The following is a 25,111-nucleotide window of genomic DNA, read 5'->3' on the forward strand; positions in this document are numbered from 1 at the left end:
GGGAACAAAGAAGCAATGGAGCCACTAGAAAAGAACTCTTTTATATCGCATTTAGAATATACCAGTATCCACATTTAATTTTTAAATTTCTTCCCATTACAAGGATGATGAGCTCCTGCTCTTTTCAAAGACCATTCTCTCTAAATGTGTTCTATTCCACCCTGCCTTTTAAGGACTTCTCTTTCTTGGATATCTCTTCTTTCTCTTGCATTATCAAACTTTTTGCCTATTATATTACTCCTACCAGAATTCAGACAAGCTCCTTCCCTTGATTCTAGATTTCTATCTAGTGACATATTTTTCTGTTCCCCCTTTTCACTAAAACTCTCAAAGGACTTTATATCTTCACACCCTCATGTCTCACTTACTCTTCAGTCCACTTCAGTCTGATTTCAGCCCTACTACTCCCTTTAACCTGTTTTTGCCTTATTCACCAATGACTTCTATATTACCAAATGGATCTGGGTAAATTTTTTTTTGACAAATAACACTGTATATATTTAAGGCACACAACTTGATGTGTTGATACATGTATAGTATACATTATGAAATCATCGCCACAACCATGCTAATTAATTTATCCATCACTTCATATAGTTACCTCTTTTTCTATTCCTCCTGGTGAGAACATTTAAGATCTACCCTTTTAGCAAATTTCAAGTATATATTGATAGTAAAACATTGTTAAATATAGGCACATTGTTGTACATTAGATCTCCAGAACTTATTCTTTTTGCATAACTAACACATTGCATCCCTTTCCCAATGTCTCTCAATTTTTTCCTACCCCAGCCCCTGGCAACCACCATTCTACTCTCTGCTTCTATGAGTTTGATTATTTTAGATAGTACTGATAAGAGAAATAGACGTGAGAAATCATGCTGCATTGTCTTTCTGTGTCCGGCCTATTTCATTTAGCATACTGTCCTCCAGAAACCCTCAATGGCAGAATTTCTTTCTTTGTTAAGGCTGAATAATAATACATTGTGTGTGCGTGTCTGTGTGTGTCTGTCTGTCTTTATCCATCATCCATTGATGACATTTAGGTTGTTTCTGTGTCTTGGCTAATTTGAATAATGTTGCAGTAAACATGGGAGTGCAGATATTTCTTTGAGATTCTGATTTCATTTAATTTGAATATATATCCAGAAGTGGCATTACTAGCTTATAAAGTGGGGTTCTGTTTTTAATTTTTTGAGAGGGCTCTGCACTGTTTTCCATAATGGCTGTGCCAAATTACATTCTCACCAACACTGTACTATGATTTCCTTTTCTGTACATCTTCACCAATACTTATCTTTGATTTTTGATAGCAATTCTAACAGGTATTAGGTGATATCTGTTGTAATTTTCATTTCCCTGATGATTAGTGATGTTGAGCACATTTTCATATATCTGTTGTCTTCTTTTGAGAAATGTGCATTCAAGCCCTTTGACCATTGTTGGATTTAGATTTCTGTTGGATTATTTGGGTTTTTGTTTGTTTGTTTTTGCTATTGAGTTGTATAGGTTCCTTATGTATTTTGGATATTAACCCCTTAACAAATATATAGTTTGTAAATATTTTTTTCCATTGCATATGTTACCATTTCATCTTGTTGATGGCTTTCTTTGCTGTGCAAAAGCTTTTTAGTTTGCTGAAATCCCACTTTTCTATTTCTGCTTTTGTTGCTGGTGTTTTTGGTGTCATATTTTTAAAAAATTACTGTGCAGACCAATGTCAAGAAGAATTTTCTCTGTTTTCTTATAGTTTTCCAGTTTTAGATCTTATGTTTAAGTCTTTGATCCAGTTTTTGTGTACCATGTGAGATAAGGGTCACAGTTTATTCTTCTTCATTTAAGTATCCAGTTTTCTCAGCACCATTTATTGAAGAGGTTATCCTTTTCCCATTTTGTGTTCTTGACACCTTGTCATAGATTAGTTGACTCTGTGTGGGTTTATTTCTGGCCTCTCTATTCTGTTTTGTTGGCAATATGCCTGGTTTTATGCCAGTGCTATACTGTTTTGATTATGTTACTTTTGTAATATATTTTTTAATCAGGATGTATGATGGCTCCAGGTTTGTTCTTCTTTCTCAAGATGGCTTCGGCTATTTGGGGTCTTTGTGGCTACATAGGAATTTTAGGATTGCTTTTACTATTTCTGTAAAGAATGCCATTGGATATTTTACGGGAATTGCATTGAATCTGTAGATCACTTTGGATAGGATGGACATTTTAACAACACCAATCCTTTCCATCCATGAATATTGTATGTCTTTATATTTATCTGTGTCTACTTTAATTTCCTTCATCAGTGTTTTATAACTTTTGATGTACAAGTCTTTCATCTCTTTGGTTAAGTTGATTCCTAAACTTTTGTATGTTGATTTATGCCTCCTTCAACTTTACTGAATTAGTTTATTCTAACACTTTTTTTGTTGTTGTTGAATCTTTAGCATTGTTTTACATATATAATGCCATCTTCAAACAGAGACAACTTTACTTTTTTTTTTGATGCTTTTTATTTTCTGAGTGGACATTATTGCTTTGTTGCTAATCTTAGAGGAAAAGGTTTCAGCTCTTTCCCATTGATTCCGATGTTATCTGTGGGCTTTTCATATATGGTCTGCATTGTGTTCAGTTCCTTCTTTACCTATTTTGTTGAGAGCTTTTATCATGAATGCTGGGTAAATTTTGTCAAATGCTTTTTATACCTCTATCGAGATGATCATATGATTTTTTCTTTCATTTTCATTAATGTGGTGTTTCACGTTGATTTGTATCAATATATGCTGAACCATCCTTGCATCCCAGGAATAAATTACACTTGGTAATGGTGTTTGATCCTTTTAATGTGCTGTTAGGTTTGGTTTTCTAGTATTGTATTGAGCATTTTAACATCTACGATCATCAGAGATATTGCCCTTAGTTTTATTTTCTTGTGGTGTTCTTGTCTGGTTTTCATATCCGGGTGATGTTGGCCCCATAAAATGAGTTTGTAAATGTTCCCTCATCTATTTTTTGGAAGAATTTATGAAGGATTGGAGTTTATTCTTCTTTGAATGTTTGGTAGAATTCACCCATGAAGCCATTTGGTCATGGAATTGTCTGTTGGGAGGCTTTTGATTACAGATTAAGTCTCCTTATTTGTTATTAGTCTGTTTAGGCTTTCTGTTTCTTCTTGATTCAGTTTTGGTAGGTTGTATATTTCTAGGAATTTATCCATTTTTTTCTATGTTGTCTTATATATTGCCATATAATTGTTTATAATACTCTCTTAAGATTTTTTAATTTCTGAGGTAACCGCTACTATGACTCCTCTTTAGTTTCTGATTTTGAGTCTTCTCTCTCTCATTGAGCTAAAGATTTGCCAGTTTTGTGTATCTTTTCAAAAAACCAAGTATCAGTTTTATTAATTTTTTTCTGTAGTTTTTCTGGCCTCTATTTTTGACTTATTTCTGCTCTAATCTTTATTATTTCCTTCCTTATGCTAACTTTTTCAACTTAGTTTGTTCTTCTTCTAGCTCCTTGAGATGTATAGTTACATCTATTTGAGATCTTTCTTATTTTTTAATGTAGGCATTTATCACTAACGTTCCCTCTAAGTACTGCTTTTGCTTCATCTTTTAAGTTTTAATACATTATATTTTCATTTTTGTTTGTTTCAAGATACTTTTAAAGTTCCCTTTTTCACTCAATTGATTTCCTCTTTCACTCAATTGTTCTTCAAGAGTCTGATATTTCTCACATATTTGTGAGTTTTCCCTTTTTATTATTGTTATAGATTTTTTGGTTCATCCCATTGTGGCTGGAAAAGATGATTGAAATGATTTTGATATTTTTAAATTTGTAAGGACTTGTTTTGTGAGCTAGCGTGATCTTATCTGGAGATGTTTTGAAAGTGCTTGAGAAGAATGTGTATTATTCTGCTGTTGGGTGGAAAGTTCTTTATATGTCTGTTGAGGTCCATTTGTTGTATGTGTTGTTCAAGTCAGCCATTTTTTGGTTTGCTTTCTGTCTAGATTTGTATCCATTATTGAAAGTTGGTGTTGAAGTCCCTCCTAGTATTGTATTTTTAGTATTATCCTTCAGATCTGTCAGTATTTGTTTTATATATTTATGTGCTCTGATGTTGGGTGCCCATATATTAATAATTATTATACCTTCCTGTTGAATTAAGCCCTTTATCATTATCTAATGATATTTTTGTCTCTGAAGACAGTTTTTGACTTTAAGTCTATTTTGTCTGATGTAAATAAGCCCTTCCAGCTTTCTTTTTGTTACTGTTTGCATGGAATATATTTTTTATCTTTTCACTTTCCACCTATGTGTTTTTAAAACTAAAATGAGACTCTTGTAGATAGTATGTTGCTGTTTTTCTTTTTAATCCATTCAGCAACTCTATTCTTTTTGATTGGGACATTTAATTCATTTACAATTAAAGTAATTATTGATAGATGAGGACTTATCACCATTTTGTTAATGGCTCTCTGTTGTGCATTCCTTTTGTTTCTCTCTTCCTCTATTACTGCCTTCCTTCATTATTTTATGACTCTTTAGTGATTTGCTTTGACTTTTTTTTCCCTTTGCTGTACTTATTACAGGCATTTTCTTTCTGATTAGCTTGAGGTTTGCATAAAATATCTTTCAGTTATAACCGTATATTTAAGTTGATATCAGCCTAACTTCAACCACATACAAAATCTCTGCACTTTTACTCCCACTTTTTGTGCCAACACTTTGTATTCTTCTTCTTATATTGTGTGTCCATTAACACATTATTATCTTTTAACTTTTATGATAGGGTTAAAAGTAATTTTTTGTCCTATTCTTGAAATATTCTTTTCTTTGGGCTCTAAATTTTGCAGTTTACTGGTTTTCCTCTTATGTGTCAAATTATTTCTCAGCTTTTCCTAATGGATCAGGACTGTACCTCATTGCTAGGCCCTATTTTCTTTTCTCTTTAACATTTCTGCTTGTGTGAGTTAACCTATGTCAATGTCTTTAAATGCTATCTATATACTGTTCTGATCACCTTCTTTTCACCTTGTTGGTGGAGGAGGGATCCAGTCCTAAATAGTGTAAGATGGCTGAACATGTGACACCCCACACTTGGCAGAAGAGATTGGAAACAGTTTTTTGACACATATATTCACACCCTGGTAGGAGGACATGGAGACCATGTGAAGTACTGAAACATGCGGGTTGCACAAGGGAATCTAGTGGATAAGCAGCGGCTGTAGGAAGCAGGCTTTGTAGTAATAGGATGGTGGTGTACCCCACCTGGGTGGATGTGGTTGGCTTGTTTGAATAATTCTGCAGGCTGTCAGGTGAAATTCTTAGGTTAAGGACTGGGTGAGGTAGAGCTGTTTCAGGTGATATGGGAACCAGCTGCCTGGGGAGATTTCCTGCTGGGTGGAGGACCATATACGGGGAGATCAGGAAAGGCCTCTGGGGCCTTGTGAGCCTCAAAGACTCACAAGTCTTAAGTCTTAACACTCAAGTGTTAAGGGAGCACTTGAAATTTGAGGTCTTACAATATACATACCAATGTTCCTAAATGTATATTTCATTCCAAATCTTACGTCTGTGCTCTATACATTTTTATCCTACTGCCTCCTTACAGTTTCCACTGACATATCTCACAAGCAAGTTAAACCTAATATGTCTGCAGCGCCACCCTCCCTCCATCACCCCACCTTAGTTTGCCTGGTTCTCTGCAAAATTTTAGTGATTTTCCCATGGATTCACTGACTTTCCCATTCTGTTTCTGTTGGTTTTCTTTGATTAATGTCTTCTTTCAGTCCAATAAATTTACTTATTAAACAACACTGCCTGTGCAACACAGGTTATGCCACCTCACTGTTTCAAATTCGTTAAGAACTTCCTACTGCATATTGAATAAAATATAAAGTTCTTATCATGATCTATGATGGCTTGTAAGATATAGCCTCTGCCTCAGTTTCCAGTGTCTTCCTTTCCAGTCTCTCCTTTGCTTGTTATACAGTAGCTCCCTGTCAATACTTCACTTCTCTGAGTTCCTCAAGCTCTTTCCTACCCTAAGATCTTAAAGACATGCTGTTTCCTCTATCAGGTCTCCTTTTTCTCATTTATTTTATGGTGATTCCTCCTTATCCTTCTGTACAACCTTCCTAATCTATACTTCCCTCAATTCATTATTCTACCTAAAAGCATCTATTCTTTTTCTTTAAAAGATATATCAAAGTTTACAATACATGTGGACTATGTGTTGACTATTTATTATTTTATACCTCCAATATGAATAAGGACTATTCTTTTAGTCATCAGTGTATCTATTTTTTGACACTGTTTTGCACACAGTACGGCTCAAGAAATATTTATCGAATGAAGAATTTAAGAATGAATACATTAAGAACTTAATTGAAGCACAGGAATTTGTGGGTCAGGTTTTACTTTAGTTTAGCCCAGTAGTTCTCAAAATTTTGTTCTGAACCCCCCTTTACAGTCATAAAAATTATTGAGGACCCCAAAGGGCTTATTAAAATGCCAGTTATATCTATTGCTATTTATTTTATTAAAATTAAATTAATACATTTTAGAAATGTTTATTACTTCATTTAGAAGCAATGATAACATCATTATATGTTAACATAAGTTTATGAAAATTTCAAAAGCAAAATCAATTTAGGTCAAATGATTAGCATTTTTTACATTTTTACAAATCTCTAGGGACAACTTAATAGAGGAAAGTGGATTTTCCTATCTGATTCTGCATTCAGTCTATTGCCACATCATACATCATATAGCCCCTGAAAAACTTCACTGTATACTCAGGAGTGGATGAAAGTGAAAAAGGCTAATAACATCCTAGTGTTTGACCTCATGGACCCACTGAAAGAGTGACCCTGAACTGTATGAAAATTATGGTCTATATCATCAACAATTTGTTGAATGGGAGTGGCATGTACTCTTCCTAGACACATTCAGAAGTTTAGGTGAAAACTGGGCCAGAGTCAGAGAAGTAATAATCAACAGAACTGGTTTCTAATTCAGGTCTTAAACACAACACTGTAGCATTAGATATGCCTATTTGCTTAACTTCTATGGGGATTAGTTTCTTCCTCTATAAAATAGAGATAATTGTACCTTTGTTAATTCCTCTACAATGATGATACATGTGATATGGCAGTTGTAAAGTGGCTAAAAGAAAAATTAGCAGAGGCAGATAAATACACAAAGTTACTTGGTTTCACCAGCCCTGTTTCACAAAATGAATTAATAGATGTAGGATTTTCTCTCCACAAGGCTTCTTTCCTGGTGGATTTAGTTTTTCATTGTGCCCTCAGGGCTAGAGGAAAAGTATTGGACTGATTAATGATTTTGTGATGGTCTCTATTTTGAGTGGAAAATGTGGATATAGGTGAGAGAAATATTGCTATGATTTTGTGAAAATCTATTTTCCATGAAGTTCATTTTTTTATGTAATGCAAAAAAGTCAGTTGTGATCTATTTCATGTTAATTCTCTATTCACTGAGAAAGAAGAGATTAAGTGGCTGTCTCAGCAGTTTAGCTGCCCCTAGCAACAGCTCTGCGGCAGCAAGAACATCTTTTCTAACAAGGTGTTTCCTATACAGAATCAGAGATGAATGTCATGACAGTTTTCTTGTCTCAAGCCTCACAACGTAACTGTCCTGTTTTGTGAAGTCTTGCTTCTGGTAAAATTCAGACTCATATGCAATACATCTCTAAAAGTCATCAGATTTTGTAGTGCAAATGAGAATTTAATGTTTCAAAGAGTAAGTTACTGTTTCTTCATGTGGTTAATAGACTAGAAAATAAGGACAACATTTGTGCTGTTGTTCACATCCTTAAAATGGCCAAATTGTAAACTAGATGTGTTTCCAAATTGTTGGATTGTCACAACTTCAATAAATCCTGAAGTTAATGATAATCCTGAAGGTTTTACAAGGGAGGGAGATTAGCTAGTACTACATCCCTACCCCACCTACTCAAACTCACCCAGTGAGAGACACACACACACACATACACACACACACACACACACACAGAGTCGTGTGAGAGAGAATTTAATGAGCCTAAAATGACAGGTAGTTATCCTGCCCTTTATTATGCTCTCGATAATCTGATACTTCATTCCTATTTACTTTAGAACAGGGGTTCTCATACTTCCATGTGCATCAGAATCACCTGGAAGCCTTACTAAAATACAGATGCCTGGACACCACCCCCAGAATTTCTGATTCAGTAAGTTTGGGGTGGGGTTCAAGGATTTGCATTTCTTACAATTTGACAGGTCCAAGTTCTGCACTTTGAGAAATACTACAGAAGCCTGATAGAGATCTTATTTTCAGATAGTGCTCTCAGCTTAGACACACCAGCCTTCAAGTATTTACTCACTGTATGACCGAGGACAGTTTTGTTTTTCTATGCCTGAATTTCTTCCTCTGAAAAGTGGGCATAACACATCACAAGTCTATTGCAAGTGTCATATGAGATAAAGAGTTTAAGACTGGTACCTGGATAGGTGAGTGTTCTATAGTTCTTAATGTTTTTTTTAAGAATTAGCTTCAATTCAAAGTTGGATTCTCTGCATGTTTGCAGTGTGAGTATTTTATGTTGATGATTGAAAACACATTTACTATATTTAGGTACCCAACCCACAGGTGGAGAGTCTAACAATGAAACAAAAATTGAGACTGGTTTATTTTCTCAATTCCAGGGAGGGAAAAATACCTTTTGTAATTTTTTATTTTTCGACCAAAATTTTAATTCTAGATTTTCCACAGACCCTACGATATTTTCGCCGAAACTGAACTGCATAAGTGCCTTAGCTCTTATTGGATAAGTCATAATTTTTCTGTATATGTGTTTTAGATTATCTCATCATATATGGTTTCTTCTCTAGCTTTCACACCATTATCTGTAGGAGTGAAGTGTGGATCCCAGGTCTTTAAATATTCTTGCTAAGAACCACCCCGCTTCCTCAACAACACTCACTGCCTCTCTGTTGAATCCTGCTCAAGGATCCAGAACTAATCAGATTGTGCCCTTCATTCTTCTATCAATTGTTCTGTGAACCCCGATATTTCCAAGTCACCCCATCATCCATATTCATCCCTTATTCCAATAAGTCTCTACTTTTTTATGAAATCTCTCTCCTTTCTTTGTCCCCAAACCTTCCAATGAATACCCCGGGACTCTTCCTCTTATTAACACAACCCTCTGAAGTTTTAACCTATTTACCAAACATTTGTTCACCTCCTTGCTCTCTGACACTTAACCCTCTCTAAAGAAACTGCTTCCCATGAAATCTCTGAAGGAGGGGAAGGGGTGTTTTTTCCCTCTATTCTTTTCTGCCACTGGGCCTGGAGATAGTTAGATACTCTCTTGGTACTTTTCAGACCATTCTCCTTAAAAATACTCAGATTTGAGGTTCAAGCTATCGGATTATGCTGTTCATTACTCCACCTTGCTACAAGCCTCCATAGACCTCCAGGTCTCTTTCTCTCCAACATTCCTTCAAGCTCCTACTATCTGGCAAATTTATTCATATTCACTCTCTCTCTCTTTCTCTCCAGTGTGTGTATATATACACACACACACATACTGGAATGTATATGCGTGTGTAATTTTATTTATATATATATATATATTTTATATATGTACAGAGAGAATGAATTTGCTATATACTAAATGGTTTAATTATCCACATATCTGCCATCTCAATTCTTTGACTGTGATCCAGTGTTCACATCCTTAACCTTAACCCTATCTCAGGCATTCGCTTCTATGTTCATAACGTAGGTGTTGCCATTACCAGTGATGGCACTCCTCCAACATCTTCATTTTAAACATTATACTCTTCAAACACTATTCCTCTTTTTCCAACTCACTCTCTCTAGTGTCCAGACCCCCCAAATTCTTAAGCCCAACTAGGATCTACAATCTATTGATTTTAGTACTGTTGCAATATTTCCACACATTACATGTCCTCACTTCCACTTTCATATAGAGTTTATAATCCATTATCATAATCACCACTTTGTAAATGCCTTCATGGCCTCTTTCTTCCTATAATGTATGCTTCCAGAAAATTCTGAAAACTGGCTAAATCCAATTCTCTTCCTACTCCCCAGAACTGAAACAATGTTGACTGCTTTTGTGTATGTATATGTTTTTTATTTGTTATTGGTCAATTGTGTATGCCTCTATTGAAGGTCAACCCTTTACATTTACTCTGGATCCCATTCCCTCTCAAAAGCATGACTCAAGTGACTGTCCAGCCTGTCTCTTTTGCATCACCAATATCCCCCCTTTACTGGTTTATTCAAATGAGCAATAATTTTCTCAATTAAGAATAAAAGTTACTTAATCTCACATCCCTTCTCTGTCCTTGTTCTATTTCTCTAAGCTTCTTTCAGTAAAATAGTCAAAATAGTAGCCTATACTTGCTGTCTCAATATGTTTAGTCTCCTTTTCCCCATTCTTGTTTTTGTTTCTGTTAGGTAAAAACGGCATTTATTTAGGAAAAACACATTCCCCAGACAGTATGGGCCATCTCAGAAGGCAAGAGCGGCCTCTCCATTCTTGTTTGAACTTGCTTGAATCAAACCTTATGTCTACTGCTCTACAGAAGTCTTGAAAGTTAGTACTATGTTGTTAGATCCAATGGTCAATTCCTAGTCTTTGTTTTACCTAATTTATCAGTGTTATTTGATCACTTGATTTTCCTTTAATATCTTTTTTCACTTGGCTTTCTTGATATCAACATCTGGTTTTCCTATTCCACTGGCACTTAATCTTCAGTTTGATTTTTCTCATTTTCAAAACCTCTGAATATTGGAATATTCCAATGTTCAGTTATCAGACCTCTACTATTTAGTTTTCATACTCCCTAATGAGGTGATCTCACCCAACTTTAAAGACTTTAAATCAGCTGTTGACTTCCAAATTTATATCTCTGCCTCTCCCAGAATACAGATTCATATATTTTATGACATGCTCAACATCACCCTGCAGATGTCTAATAGCTATTAAAATTTATCATTTCTAGAAATGAACGCAGCTACACCACGCCTTGTCTTTCACATCTCAGTTGATAATATTTTCATCCTTCTTTCTTGCCTAAGCCAAAAACTGTGAATTCATCTGTCATCTCCATGTTCCTTTTGTCAGCAAAAACTGTCAGATCTAGCTTCAGAAATCATTTAGGATCTGACCACATCTTGTCATTATTATGTCAACACTCCAATTCAAGCACCATCATTTCTTAGCTAGGCTGTTTCAGTAGCCTCAAAGCTGGTCTCCTGGATTTCTTCTGCCCCACACCCTGCCTTTTACTTTCAACATGGAAATCTGAGTAATCTTTTAACAGTATAAGTCAAATCATGTCACTTACCTGATTAAAACTTCTCAGTGGTTTCCTATATTTCAGGGTAAAAGTCCAAGTCTTTATAATAACCTCTAAGGCCCTAAAAATTATAGCTGTACTCTTTTCCATTTTAACCTCATTTAGAGCACATGTGTTCTGGTTTACATGCTGTTCCCTGAATGTACCAGGCATGCTTCTACTCCAGGACCTTTGTAGTTGTTTTTTCTCTCTGCCTTGAGTGCTCTTCCCTCAGATATCTGCATTGTTCGCTTTCTCAATCCCTTCAGGTCTTTTTATAGTGTCACTCTATCATCTGGACAATAAAACAGCATTTCTCCTTGCCCACTCCTCTGAATTCCTTTTACCTTATTTTTCTCTGTAGCCTTGGTCATCATCTGATAAAATGTGTTTTGTATTTATCTTTGTGTTTATTCATCGCCTGTCTCTCTTAACAAGAGTGTAAATTCCATGAGGGCTGAAACTTTGAGTTCAACACTGTATCCTCAGTACATCGAACTGTCCTTGGCACATAGTAAGTGCCTAACAAGTATTTGTTGAATGAAACAAATTAACTACATATTAGCACTTAAAGACAATGACTTGAGTGTTAAATTAAATGGACCATGTAAGCCGCAATTAGTTTTTATTTTGTGTCTGATGATTCTTAAAATAGATTTTGCTTACAGAATCTTAATTGCCAGATTGTGGTATGTATTTAAAATTCTCTGTATTGATGGTAATGATGAGTGTAATTATGATAATGACTTAAGCAATGATAATGATAACACAATCTCTTCCCTTTTAAAGATTTTAGTTCAGTTAAGTAGGGGGAAAAACATGAAAAAATTAAGCAAAACTTTCCTGTGTCCTTGATGATTTTTTCTCTGTTTAAGTGAAAAAGTTAAAAAACCTTTGAATTATGAAACTGAAATTATTTTTGATTTTTTAAATTAACTCTTATTGGAGTATGGCTGCTTTACAATGCTGTGTTAGCCTCCACTGAACAACAAAATGAATCAGCCATATACGTACAGATACCCCCTTCCTTTTGGACTTCCCTCCTATTTAGGTTACCACAGTGCCTTAGGTAGAGTTCCCTTTGTTATAAAGTATGTTCCCATCAGTTGTCTATTTTATACACAGTATCAATATATAACATTTAAAGTAGAAAATGTGTATATTGCTAACTGGTTCTTATTCTTACTTAGTACATTGTAGTGAAAAAGTTTCAGAATCTTACCTCTCACACTTCTTATGAGTAGTAGATTCATAATATGCTATTTTCTGTGGCATGCAAAGTAAATATTAAGAATTATTAGATTTATTTATAACTACTTTTATAGATATTTGCTTTAGGGAGTAGAGGTTGGAGATTGCTTAGACATAGAGGTTGTTTGATAAATGTGGTCCTAATGGGAACCAGAAATGATGTATTACTTTTCCGAGAAAAATTCAGCAAATGATAGAGAAGACATGGTGAAGATAAACCCAGAGAGGAAACAATATTAGTTTAGGGTTTGACAAGGGATGGTCCCTGGCAAACATCCCAGACTCCTAGAATTTCAAAATACTATATCATAGGAATAATAGTGAACCAGTAATAGTTCAGTCTTCAGAAGACCGAAGCCTAGCTTTACATCCTTTCAATTTGTAATTGGATTAATATCATCTTGGATTATGATGTCTCTAACAAAAGTAAGTCCTCTCTGTAAGAAAACAACTTATCCTATGTTGAGTCTTAAATTATCTTTCCTGATCCTCATTTATAATGTGTAGGACTCAATAAAAAATAATGAGATATAACAGAAGACAAGATATTTTTGAAATCCATAGGATATAATAGGTAACTGAAACAGACTCCATGTAATGGAGTTTTAAGACACAAATTTGAATATGATTTTGATTAATATGTTCAAGAAATTGAAAGATTAAATTAAGAGTTTAGGAGGAGAATTTGTACAAAAATGAAATAAATGATGAAGACAAAATTCTAGAACTGAAAATATAACTGAAGGTAATAATTCTGTGAATGGGTTATACTGTAGGTTAAATACAACTGAAGAGAGAATTACTGAAATAAAAGATAAAATTTTTAAAAATCCATAGATATTTTCATGCAAATATACAAAATGCAAAAAATTATGAGACATATATAATATAATTAAAAGGTATAATATATGTAAAATTAAAGTATCAGAAAGAGAAAAGAAGAATAGCTCAGAAGTAATACATGAACAAAAATAAGATAGAATTGGGTAAACCTAGGTAAAGACATGAGACCACAGATTCAAGCCCCAAGTATATTAGATAAAAATAAAATATAATTGTGGCACATTATAGTAATATCTCTTTTCTGAAAAAGATAAAATATCTCTAAAGTGGCTAGAGAAACAGAAAAAATAACCAGAAAGGAGCAGCAATAAGAATGCTAGTAGATTTCTGAACAGATGGAAGCCATAGGAAAATGATATATCTTGAAATCATTGAGTGAGAATAACTGCCAACCTAGAGTTCTAATACAATTCAATGTTCATTTCATTTTAAAAAAAGACAAGAAAGTAAACATTATTACACAAAAACTAAGAGAATTTTTAATAGAGCCACACTAAAATATATACAAATGGGTGTTATTCAGGCAGAAGAAAAGTGAGAACAGATTAAAGTTCTAAGATACAAGAAATAATCAAGAGAAATGATAAAAAGTAAATATGCATGTTAATTTAATGGAAAGGTGACTAAAAATAATGAAAGAATTATATTAAATGCTTAAAAATATAGAGAATTAAAGTACGTGACAATAATCACTAATAACCCAGGAAGGAATAAACGGGGTTAAAGCATACTTAAACCAAGGATATTATTTGTGAACCAAGATGTTCTTCAAAGAAACAAAACTACAGAAATTTGATTGTGCCAGAACTCAGGAAATGCTGTGCACATGTGCCTTCCAGAAGAATATACTAGGGGCGTAGCTTCATCCAAACAGAAAAACTTTGGCAAAAAGACTGACAGTAGTTCATATATTTAATTGTAGAGCTAAAGGTAGGGTTGTGGATTGAAGAATATTACATAAACATTGCATGTTATAGCATGAGAGAACAGAGAAAAATGAGGAAATAAGATCACTGAATGTCTTATAGATAACAAGTGGAGTCATGTGATACCTTCTGTAACTGACATATCAGATAGCAAAAGGGTAAGGAAAAAGGTGCTGAATAAGGTAATAAGAATAATAAAAATAGAATCTTTTCTAAATAACAAAGTAAATTTTTAAAAAGCAGAGAGCACAACAAATAGAGACAAAATGCAGTCAACACTACACAACACAGTAATTACAGCATATGATATTATGATAGAACAGACACCAATTGTAAAAGTTAGAGTTAATGGGTTTAACTTGCCTGTTAAAAATGAATTTGCAAATTTGTTCATTAGGAAAAACTTAACTCTATACCAGATATGAGATACACCTAAAGAGCAGTGATTCATAAAGGCCATTCAATTATATGAATGGACAAAGATTTAGCAGGTAAATGGAAAAAATAAAAAAACTGGTATTGCAATCCTGACCTGAGATAAAGTGAAATACAAGCCAAAACGCTTAATATGACATACAAAAATAAAATTTAATAGCTATGAATATCTTTGCATAAAATAATGCACAAAAACCTACATAAAACAGAACTACAAAAGATTCAAGGAGAAATACAGAGAAAAATATTAATAGTAGATACTGACATCACTTTGAGTAAAACAGGTCAAGCAGACAAATATGTAAGGATATAAAACACCTCAGTAACATAAGATTTACTGGATATGGATTGAACCCAAATACTAGAAAATATTATTTCTTTTCTAACATATAGAACTTTCACAAAAATTGATCATACTAAGGCACAAAGAAATATTACTGGGTTACATAAAATAGAAATATGTGTTAACTAGAAATATTACAAATAACAGTCTCAGTTCAAAATACAGTGAAAGTAGAAATTAAATATAGACCTGTAAACAAAAAGGTCTTTTTATATAGAGATAAAAAAAATGTATATTTTTTCTTTCTGAGTTTTTATTAATTTCTTTATTTTTGCTGTGTTGGGTTTTCATTTCTGTGCGAGGGCTTTCTCTAGTTGTAGCAAGCGGCGGCCACTCTTCATCATGGTGTGCAGGCCTCTCACTATCACAGCCTCTCTTGTTGCGGAGCACAGGCTCCAGATGCGCAGGTTCAGTAGTTGTGGCTCACGGGCCTAATTGCTCCGCAGCATGTGGGATCCTTCCAGACCAGGGCTCGAACCCGTGTCCCCTGCATTAGCAGGCAGACTCTCAACCACTGCGCCACCAGGAAAGCCCAAAAAATACATATCTTTTAAAACTGGAGGAGCAACAAACCGAAAATCTAAGAGAAAAATGGGTGAAAGATATGAATAGACAATTCATAGACAGTTGTCTATGACAATTGTCTATGTCATAGACAAAAAGAGAAAAATTGATCTCTAAGCATATAAAAAGATAGTCTATTTCACTTTCACTAAGAGAAATGATATATCTAGGGAGACCTTTTGATGGGAGGCAGCATTTGTTTACTTTTAAAGTATCCCCCCAGAAAGAATGCTTATTTGTCCCAAGAGAAAAATAGTGATTATACCATGGTGAATATGGCCAACCCCTTGATTAGGTGATCAAAAATTAATTGTCACTAATAAAGGGCAGTTGGACTTACTGAGCCTCCAGTTGTAATACTTTGAGGGTGCATCACCTATGTAGTGTTCTGAGTTAGAATGCCTAATATGAATGTAATCATGGAGAAACATGAGCCAAAACAATAGGAAATTTCCGTTAAAAGAAAGAGGTACTGTATTATTTTAAAACGTTAATATTCTAAAAGACAATACAACAACAACAAAAGCTGTGGGAATATTTCAAATTAATGGAGGTTAACTGAGACAGGAAAACTAAATGCAATACCTGACCCTAGACTGCATCCTGTGCTGGAGGGGAAAAAAGGAGTCAATGGACAAAATTGGAATTTGAATGGTAAATTATCCTATCAATATTATATTTACTCAAGTTGATGACTGTGCTATGGCCATTTAATATCTCTATTTTTAGGAAATGCATTTTAAACTATTTATGGGTAAAAAAGCCATGATACATGTAGCTTACCACCAAGTGGTTCAGAAAAATAATGCATACCTAGAGTGCTGAGCTCTAGGCAGTGGAGATACTGTAATGAAAAGAAGGAATATGATCATTGTCCTATGGGAAAATGCATGATGGGAAGCAGACATTAAACAAATAATAACGGTAAGAACTGTATACATCAAATGGGATAACTGCTATAAAGGATTAACAGATACATAATACTAAATAAAAAATACATAAACAACAAGGACCTACTGTATAGCATAGGGCACTATATTCAACGTCTTGTAGTAACCTATAATGGAAAAGAATCTGAAAAAGAATACACACACACACACACACACGTATAACTTAATCATTTTGCTGTATACCTGAAACTAACACAGCATTGTAAATTAACTATACTTCAATATTTAAAAAGTGCAGGATGTTAAAAGAAAACTTTTGAGCCACTCTTTAGTGATTTAACCTCTTGGTCATAACTGGTTGAATGGAAAGGAAGGAACCCAATCCAGGTAGATCACTTAGATGGTATGCTGGTCATTCTTATTTTGCCTCTCTCCAATCTCTTATCTCCTTACCCTGCAATTCTGTTCCTTTTTTAACCTTCTCTGCCCTTCTCTGTGCCCATGAGGTTGGCCACTATCAACTTACTGGGAGTCCCTTGCCCTCTGGCTTCCAGTGGGTCTGGAATATGGAGCATAGTGGTCTGGATGTTACCTTGCTCTCTTTCTGCCTCATCACTATGGTTTTTACAGTGGATGCATCTGTCTTTTAACTACAGCTCTTTTGGGGATACCTCCTCCTCCAGTGCTCCTTCTTCTTGTTCCCTCAGACCTAATGGTGATAAAAACTTCCTTCCTTTGCTAGATCTTGGGTGCCTTAATCTCCATGATTTGTTCTTTAAATTTTTCCTCCATTGCTGTAAATACGCCCTTAATTAAATTCTGAAAAACAACAGCCAAGTAAGCCTTCTGTTTTCTGTTGGGACTCTGACTAATACAGAGTGCTTCTCTTTTAATTTGCAATTAGAACTAAGATCTAAGCCTTAGTTCCAGATTTGGTTTCTTAAATAGAGGTTATGAGAAAAGTTCATTGTTATGGAGTCACCTTACATCATGTGAATGAACCTAGAAAGAGGAAAAGCTGGTGTTTAAAACAGAGAACTGAAGCAGATGTGCAGAGACTAGAGACTGCAAGTGAAGATTACCTGGGTTCTTATTACTTTCCAGCTGCTGATTCCATCCTGAGGGCCAGTGGCATTCCTGCATTTGTGTCCAATGAGACAACAGTATTATAGTTATAAATTACTCCATTATTTTCCAAGGACAGACCAAACTCGTTTTATTTTTGGCACTATGAAATTTTCTTTTGTGCTTGAATTTTTGCTTCCTCTTCAAAACCTGTCAAAACTGTGTTGATAGCGTTCTCAACATTTTCCTACTAGAATAGAAAAGTAAAATCATGTAAAGTAACTTAAAAAAATACTCTGGGAGGATATATAACAAATTTTCACTTTTTTTTCCTCTGTGTATAGGATTTATTTTTCTCTGTATTGTCTTTATTGATAAGAATCACATACACATAGAATTAATATATTTTCACTTGAAAATTTATTCAGATAATCTATAAGTGTATGAAAAATACTTTCAAATATGTTCTTGGATGATTGGGAAAGTGATATTAGGCATAATTTTACTTGATTCATTCAATTTACAGATGAGAAAAAATAAGCAGGCTTGAGCAAAAGTAATGAATATATTTTATATTTCAAAATGAATAAAACATGTACAGTAATCCATTATATTATGTTAAGATATATAAAATACTATATTCCCTTTCACTTGAAACTTGGATTCAATATTGGATTCAATATTGATGGGAATTTCTTATTGCTAATGATGTGCTTTAAAGCATTTTCTACCTAACTGGTGAGCCCACAACAAGCCTCATGAATCATAACTTAAAACAGCCAGGGGAGGAAGTTTCATCTATTGTAATTATGGAAAGAGAATCAAACAAATGTATTTCTAAAATTATGCACACTTATAGAAAATCTTAATGGGCTGTTATAAATCTGCAGATAAGTAGCTGTAAATACTTCCTAGAAGTGAGTGTGGTGAAGGGAGACACTGCACTAAAATCAGAGAACTGGCTTCTCTTTGTGCATTTGCTGTCGGCTTATGGCTTCAGTTTCTCCATCAATGTATTTGGGAATATAACTCCATTAATGACTCCCCTGCCTATTTCATCCAGTAATTTTGAGACTCTTTGTAGTTACGTGATGTGTAAGTACATTAATGTGTAAAGTTTCCTGCAGCCAAGTTGTTGTAATTTTAATTGTTATGTTTAGATTACGAAGCAAAAACAGTCAACCAGGGATGTTTAGTTTTATGCAGTGTATTAACATCTCAATTTACATGAGCTCTACGTGCTCCAGGTGCTTTCATATACATGATTTTATTTGATTTTTGCAAAAGTTCTGGGAACCAGGTGCAGAAGGAATCATTTCCTCCCCTTATTTTCAACATGGTGAAACTGAAGTTCAGGGGTTTTTATTACTATTGCAGTAATAATACAAATAGGTGGTGTTTTTGAGTATTTACCACGTGCTGGGCATTGTAGTATGGTTAGATGATGTGCCAGCAGTCGTGCGGTCATCCAGTGGTGATGAGTGGATGTGTAACAGGATCTTCTGACAATTCTCCTGTGTTTTCCACTATGCCATTGTAGATTTCAGATTTACACTCTGATAATTTGTTAGATCTGTTTATCTGAGTACATTCAGATTCATACTTGAGTGTAATATGAGTTTCATTCTTAAATGCTTTCAGTCTTTCACCATTGAGAAAGGATGATGTTTGCTGTGGGTTGGGTCTGTCATATATGGCCTTTATTATGTAGAGGTAGGCTCCCTCTATGACCCTTTTCTGGAGAGTTTTTATCATAAATGGGTGTTGGATTTTGTCAAAAGCTTTTTCTGCATCTGTTGAGATGATCATATGGTTTTTATCCTTCAGTTTATTAATATGGTGTATCGCACTGATTGATTTGCGTATATTGAAGAATCCTTGCATCCCTGGGATAAATCCCACTTGATCATGGTGTACTATCGTTTTAATGTGTTGTTGGATTTTGTTTGTCAGTATTTTGTTGAGGATTTTTGAGTCTATGTTCATCAGTGATATTGGTCTATAATTGTCTTTTTTTGTGATATCTTTGTCTGTTTTTGGAATCAGGGTGATGGTGGCCTCGTAGAATGAATTTGGGAGTGGTCCTCCTGCAATTTTCTGGAAGAGTTTGAGAAGGACAGGTTTAGCTCTTTTCTAAATGTTTGATAGAATTAACCTGTGAAGCCATCTGGTCCTGGACTTTTGCTTGTTGGAAGATTTTTAATTACAGTATCAATTTCATTACTTATAATAAGTCTGTTTATATTTTCTAATTCTTCCTGGTTCAGTCTTAGAAAATTGTACCTTCTCAAGAATTTGTCCATTTCCTCGAAGTTGTCCATTTTATTGGCATTATAGTTGTTTGTAGTAGTATGTCATAATCCTTTGTATTTCTGCGGTATCAGCTGTGATTTCTCCTTTTTCATTTCTAATTTTATTGATTTGCCTCCTCTCCCTTTTTTTCTTGATGTGTCTGCCTAGAGGTTTATCAGTTTTATTTATCTTCTCAAAGAACAAACTTTTAGTTGTATTGATCTTTGCTATTGTTTTCTTTGTTTCTACTTCATTTATTTCTGCTCTGATCTTTACGATTTCTTTCCTTCTACTGACTTTGGGTTCTCTTTCTTCTTCTTTCTCTAGTTGCTTAGGTGTAAGGTTAGATTGTTTATGTGAGATTTTTCTTGTTTTCTGAGGTGAGATTTAATTGCTATAAACTTCCCTCTTTGAACTGCTTTTGCTACTTCCCGTAAGTTTTGGGTCTTCGTGTTTTCACTGTCATTTGTTCACATGTATTTTTCTTTCCTCTTTGATTTCTTCAGTGATCTCTTGGTTATTTAGTGCACTGTTTAGCCTCCATGTATTTGTGTTTTCTACAGTTTTTCTCCTGTAATTGATTGCTAATCTCATAGTGTTGTGGTCGGAAAAGATGCTTGATATGATTTTAATTTTCTTAAATTTTCTGAGGCTTGATTTGTGACCCCAGATGTGACCTATCCTGGAGAATGTTCCATGTGCACTTGAGAAGAAAGTGTATTCTGCCACTTTTGTGTGGAATGTCCTATAAATATCAGTTAAATCTCTCTGGTCTGTTGTGTCACTTAAAGCTTGTGTTTCCTTATTTATTTTCTGTTTGGATGATCTGTCCATTGGTGTAAGTGGGGTGTTAAAGTCCCCCACTATTATTGCGTTACTGTTGATTTCCCCTTTCATGGTTGTTAGCATTTGCCTTATAGAGGTGCTCCTATGTTGGGTGCACAAACATTTATAATTGTTATATCTTCTTCTTGGATTGATCCCTTGATCATTATGTAGTGTCCTTCTTTATCTCTTATAATAGTCTTTATTTTAAAGCCTATTATATCTGATATGAATATTGCTACTCCAGCTTTCTTTTGATTTCCATTTGCATGGAATATCTTTTTCCATCCCTTCACTTTCAGTCTGTATGTGTCCCTAGGTCTGAAGTGGGTCTCTTGCAGACAGCATATATATGGGTCTTCTTTTTGTATCCATTCAGCCAGTCTGTGTCTTTTGGTTGGAGCATTTAATCCATTCACATTCAAGGTAATTATTGATAATGTAAGTTCCTGTTACCGTTTTCTTAATAGTTTTGGGTTTGTTTTTGTGGGTCTTTTTCTTCTCTTGTGTTTCCTGCCTAGAGAAGTTTCTTCAGCATTTGTTGTAAAGCTGGTTTGGTGGTGCTGAATTCTCTTAGCTTTTGCTTGTCTGTAAAGCTTTTGATTTCTCCATGAAATCTGAATTAGATCCTTGCTGGGTAGAGTCACCTTGGTTGTAGGTTTTTCTCTTTTATCCCTTTACATATATCCTGCCACTCCCTTCTGGCCTGCAGAGTTTCTGCTGAAAAATCAGCTGATAAGCTTATGGAGAATACCCTTCTAAGTTATTTTTTGCTTTTCCTTTGCTGCTTTTAATATTTTTTCTTTGAATTTAACTTTTGTTAGTTTGATTAATATGTGTCTTGGTGTGTTTCTCCTAGGGTTTATCCTGTATGGGACTCTGTGCTTCCTGGACTTGAGTGGCTATCTCCTTTCCCATGTTAGGGAAGTTTTCGACTATAATCTCCTCAAATATTTTCTCAGACCCTTTCTTTTTCTCTTCTTCTTCTGAGATCCCTATAATTCAAATGTTGCTGGATTTAGTGTTGTCCCAGAGGTTTCTGAGATTGTCTTTAATTCTTTTCATTCTTTTTTCTTTATTCTGCTCCTTGGCAGTTATTCCCACCGTTCTGTCTTCCAGCTCTCTTACTCGTTCTTCTCCCTCAGTTATTCTATTATTGATTCCTTCTAGTGTATTTTTCATTTCAGTTATTGTGTGTTCATCTCTGTTTGTTCTTTAGCTCTTCTAGGTCTAGCTAAACATTTCTTGTATTTTCTTGATCCGTGCCTCCATCCTATTTCCGAGATTCTGGATCATCTTTTCTATTATTACTCTGAATTCTTTTTCAGGTGGGTTGCCTATTTCCTATTCATTTATTTAGTCTAGTAGGTTTTTACCTTGCTCCTTCATCTGTAACATTGTTTTATCATCTTTTTTTTTGATGTGTTGGATTGTGTTCCTGTCTTACTGGTTGTTTGGCCTGAGGCTTCCTGCACTGGAGCTTGTAGGCTGTTGGGTAGAGCCGGGTCTTGGTAACGAGATGAGGACCGCATGGAGACCTCACTCTGATGAATATTCCCTGGGGTCTGAGGTTCTTTGTTAGTCCAGTGGTTCAGAGGTAGAGTTCCCACCATAGGACCTCAGTCCCAACCCCTGGCTCATGAACCAAGATCCCGCAAGTCTCACAGGGTGGGGAAAAAAAAAGAAGAAGAGTAGCAGAACAATAACAAAGAGTAACAAATAAAATAAGATTAGAAAACTAACGGATATGTTAGAAAAAATAAAAATATAGATGAAACAACAACCAGAAGGTAAAACAGAACCACAATAGCAAAAAAGAGGAAAAAAGAGAAGGAAATTAAAAAAAGCCGGAAAAGGCCTTGGCTGTGGGTGGTGGGGCTCAGGCAGGGGTGGGGTTTAGGCAGTGGGTGTTTCTAGGCTTAGGACTCACGCAGCTGGAAAAGGCCCTGGGGGGGCGGGGCTTAGGCTCACCGCGGCCGGAGGGGTCCAGGATTGCCTCTGGCCTGGGAGTGTGGAGCCCCACGTTCAGGGACCCCAGCAGGCTCCCTGGGCCGGATTGGGTGGGGGAAACGCTAAGCATGTTCTCGCTGATCCTCCAATCCCAGAGGGCCCCTCCTCATCTGCCTCTCCTCCTTTTCCCCCTTCCTCCCTCCCACCTATGCCCCTAGGACCTATGCGCCTGGAGGGGGCCCTGGAAGACAGAGGACCTGGCTGGGAGCCCAGCAGGCTTCCCCAGGGCCCGATTGGGCAGGGGACACACTAGCCACGCTCTCCTGTGATTCTCCATGCCCAGGAGCGTCCCTCCAGGTATGGGAACCCCTGCCCTCTCCCTGTCATCTCCCAGAGGCTCCAGTCTTATACAGCCTCCACTCTCCTCCTTCCTCACTCCCCGCCATGTCCTACCCAGTCAACTCAGGGGTTCCTCCCATCTCCTTGGATGTTGAGGACCCCCACGAGCATATGGTAGGTGCCCTAGTTGTGGGGCGATGCGAACTCCGCCTCCTCCAACTCCACCATCTTGACTCCGCCCCCTAAGATTATATTTACTGTTGAGAATGTGTGCATGTGTGTAATCTTTTATTAGATGTTAGAAACATCTGTTCTTTCATCCAACAAACGCCCATACTTATGTAATTTATTCTAATACTTGTGTCTTCAGAATTTCAGCAATGTATTATTCATTTTCTGAAAGCATTATCTGCCTGAAAGACATTTTAGTGACTATACCTTATTCAGTATGTAATTTCAGCCATGTTTAAGGCTGCAGGCAGATCAAGTGCTGGCCCCAAAGCCATGACCTTTTTTTGGCTTGCACTGTGAAATAAAAAATCCCAGAAGAGGTTTTTCATTTTTAAAATTATATTTTATGAAATATGTCATATCTGGGTTTAAGAATAACATGATTTGCTACAAAATTGTAGAGATTTGTCTTCAGATTCTAGGTGACTAATTTTTCAGGGTGGTGATACATTGTTAGCTACTGTCTCAAGTTACAGTGTATCCTTAGAATGAGGTTCTCTGGTAACAATAGTGCATTTAGATGTAGATTTATATTTAAAATAATCTTGACAAGTCCAAGTTTTTGGAGCCTACTTCTTGTCAGATGTAACTAGACTGTCATATTTTTAATCTCAAAGCTGACAAAGGGCTTGTACTTAGAGTAGGAATAGCATTGGCTCTGCTTTTGTTTGTTGCCTGCTTCTGCTTTCATATTAGTATTGTATCCAAACTGATTTTTTTTGCAGAAATTTTAAAGTGTGTGTGTGTGTGTTTTTTTTAATGAGGGTTAATTTGGTCAAATACAGACAATACAAACTGAAAATCCATTTAATCAGTTGTGCATATAATGAAATATGTTGCAGTATATTAAAAGGAAGCATGTAAGTAGAGGTGTCACTATCATCAACTCTGTGTGGGGAAACTTTCCCACCTACTTTAGGGTGGCACAGTACTGGGAATGGACCTGACACAGACATAGGGTATTGATTCATATAGTAAATGAGATTAAGTTCTGTGTTCGTTTCTATACATGTATAACTGTAAAATAAAAATTGGGATGTTTTCTTATCATGCTCCAGTGGATCATCCTGTCTAACCCCTAAGATATGAGATAGCCCACTTTTGGACATGCCTGGTCTAGGCAAGTTGGTGTGAGAAAAACCAGTGGCAAATGCTTTGAACTCTAATGAGTCTGGTTCTGAATCTTGACACTCCTAAGGCTGTTTGGTTTTTATTATTTAGGTAATAAAATTCTCTTTTTCCCTCAGATTTATTGAGATATAATTGACATATAACCTATGTTATATAAGTTTAAGATGTACAGCATAATGCTATGATACATACATATATTGTGAAATGATTACCACAATAAGTTTAGTAAATATCCATCTGCTCACATATTTACACTTATTTTTTCCTTGTGAGGAGAACTTTTAAGATTTATTTTCTTAGCAGCTTTCAAATATACAATACAGTATTGTTAACTACAGTCAACATGTTGTACATTACACTCCCAGAATTTATTTATCTTATAGTTGAAAGTTTGTACATTTTGACCACCTTCACCCCAGTTCCCCACTCCCCACCTTCTACATGTGGTAACTACCAATTCATTCTCTGCTTCTATGGGTTCCTTTTTTTTTTTGATTCCATATGTAAGTGATATCATGCAGTCTTATAATATACAGCTACATATTCCTCAAGGCACAGAGACTCCAGAAGACAGATAATATACTTGTTACCAGTTATTACTATTCTCTGATGGGGCGGGGGGCAGATATATGCTTTGTAGGAAATCCCTTG

Source organism: Stenella coeruleoalba (genome assembly GCF_951394435.1).
Source record: "Stenella coeruleoalba genome assembly, chromosome: 2".
Taxonomy (NCBI): Eukaryota; Metazoa; Chordata; class Mammalia; order Artiodactyla; family Delphinidae; genus Stenella; species Stenella coeruleoalba.